Genomic DNA, 2,142 nt, shown 5'->3' with positions numbered 1-2,142 from the left:
CCTCACTCACCGCAGCCGGGGGTTCGCTGCCCTTCAATCTCGCCAGTTCCAGTTCATGCTGACGCTGTCTCTCTTCATGCTGTCTCTGTTTCTCTTCCTGCTGTCTCTGTCTCTCTTCATGCTGTCTCTGTTGTTCACGATCCTCCAGCTCTCTCAGTTTTAGCTCTTTCTCCCATTCCAGCCAATTCCGCTCCACGGATGCCGAACGTCACCGGGAGGATCCTCTGCTGGCCGGGGGGGTCACGGCGCCCTCGGTATTTGCTGGGCGCCTCCCCACCCTTCCCCTAGGCATAGGAAGGAGGGGTCTCGGGAAGCCCTCAGCAGCCGGCTGACCACTCCCAGCTGGGACAGACACTGGTGCCTGCGCTGCATTTGCCAGGCTGCTTCCCTGAGACACAGGGATCAGTTCATTCGCGCGATCTTCCGCCTCCAGCCAGGCAATGAGCTGTTCTTTGGTAAGCCTCCCAGTGTGCAGCCCCCTCTGCTTGCACAGCTCCACCAGGTCGCTCTTAAGCCGCTTGGCATACATCTTCCTGCTGGCCACTCACCGGCCTGTGTGCTCACAGCTCCCCACAGTTCCCAGGGGGCCCCCTAGTGTGCCAGCCCTTCTCGAGGTCACCACCTCTCTGCCAGGGTCGAGCTGCAGACTCCTCCGCCCCTGGGACCACTCGCTGCAGTCCCCCCGGGGGACCCTGTTACCGCAAAAGTCCTTCTCGCTGGTCACACACTCCCAGGGGTAATAACCGTCTCTCTCTCACTCTTCAGCACGCCTGGTCCCCGTCAATCCCCCTTCGTTTTACTGCTCCCCAGTCACTTACTGCAGGAAGCGCCGTCCACGGGGTGCAGTAGATCCCGCCGCTGCCACCAGTTGTCACGGAGTATTGGGGGAGTCAGGGCCCTGCACCCCCGGCTTCCTGCGATTCACCATGACTCTCAGCCAGCCAGTAAAGCAGAAGGTTTATTTGGATGACAGGAATACAGTCCAAGACAGGTCTTGCAGGCACAGACAACAGGGCCCCCCTCAGTTAGGTCCAGCTTGGGGTCCCAGGGCATCCCAGCCCACCCCCCTTTGGGGGGTGGGAGCCATCTCTGCCTCCCAGCCCGCTTCCAGCACTCTGCCTTCAGCGACCCCTCCCACCGCCTTTGTTCAGTTTCCCGGGCCAAGGTGTCACCTGGCCTCCACCCTTCCTGGGTTCTCATGTTACACGCGCAGGTATTCGCCTTCGGGCAGACTCCCATCCTCCAATGCAGACTATCCTAGCCACACTCCCCTGTCAGCATTCACAGACCACAGTAAGAACAGGCCCAGTTCGTCACACCTGGCCTGGCCTGGCCGCACACAGTGAGGTCTGCAGCCCGGCTGCACTCAGCTCTTCTAGATGCCTTGCAAATAAGGGATTGTGGAGGCATCTCCCACTTCCAGTCTCCCACCTGGCCCCTTGTGTCCTCAGACTTGCCTCTCTTGGACCGAGCTAATCAGGCCTAGCAGATTGATGCAGCTTGCTCTCCGCCCCGCACCTGAGCAGCTACACGCCTAACAACACCATCCATGGTGACATTCTAAACAGACAGCAGCCATGGCAGCACAGCACGGGCTAGCTCCCAAGAGCACCAACCCGCCTGGACCCCGTAGGCACGGACTCGGGGCAGCTGGCCCATGCTAACACTCGACACTGCCTGCACTGCTTCTGGTGCCCTACTTCACCGAGAGCTCGCACACGTGTGTCGCCTCCCCAGCTCCAAGTGGAGACGTGGCCTTTGCAGGACTGCTGCTTGCGCATGACATTTCTGAGCGGGATGGGCTTCGAGCTTCAAGACCATGTGTGGGGGTTGCCCCATGGGTGCCCTGAACACTTTGTACAGGGCGCTTTTGTGAAGAGCTCATGTATGGCAAGGCTAAGGTGCAGCTGGCTAGAGATGGCTCCGGATTGCTTTATGGTCCTGCATGGTTACTTATTGACTCTGGGCTGTTACCTAAGCCAGGTTCCATGGAACGTGACCTCCCAATCAAAGGAACATCTCTGAGACCTTGGTCTTGGACTAGACAGTCTCACTTACGCAGAGAAGTCTCTGTGCCCAGCCGGAGGGACCCCTCTAGAGCGCGGTGGGAGGTGGAGGAATCAGAAGCCCTGTCTGGCCACC

This window comes from Malaclemys terrapin, chromosome 14, assembly GCF_027887155.1.
Source record: "Malaclemys terrapin pileata isolate rMalTer1 chromosome 14, rMalTer1.hap1, whole genome shotgun sequence".
Lineage (NCBI taxonomy): Eukaryota > Metazoa > Chordata > Testudines > Emydidae > Malaclemys > Malaclemys terrapin.
Note: the sequence above shows the minus strand (reverse complement) of the source record.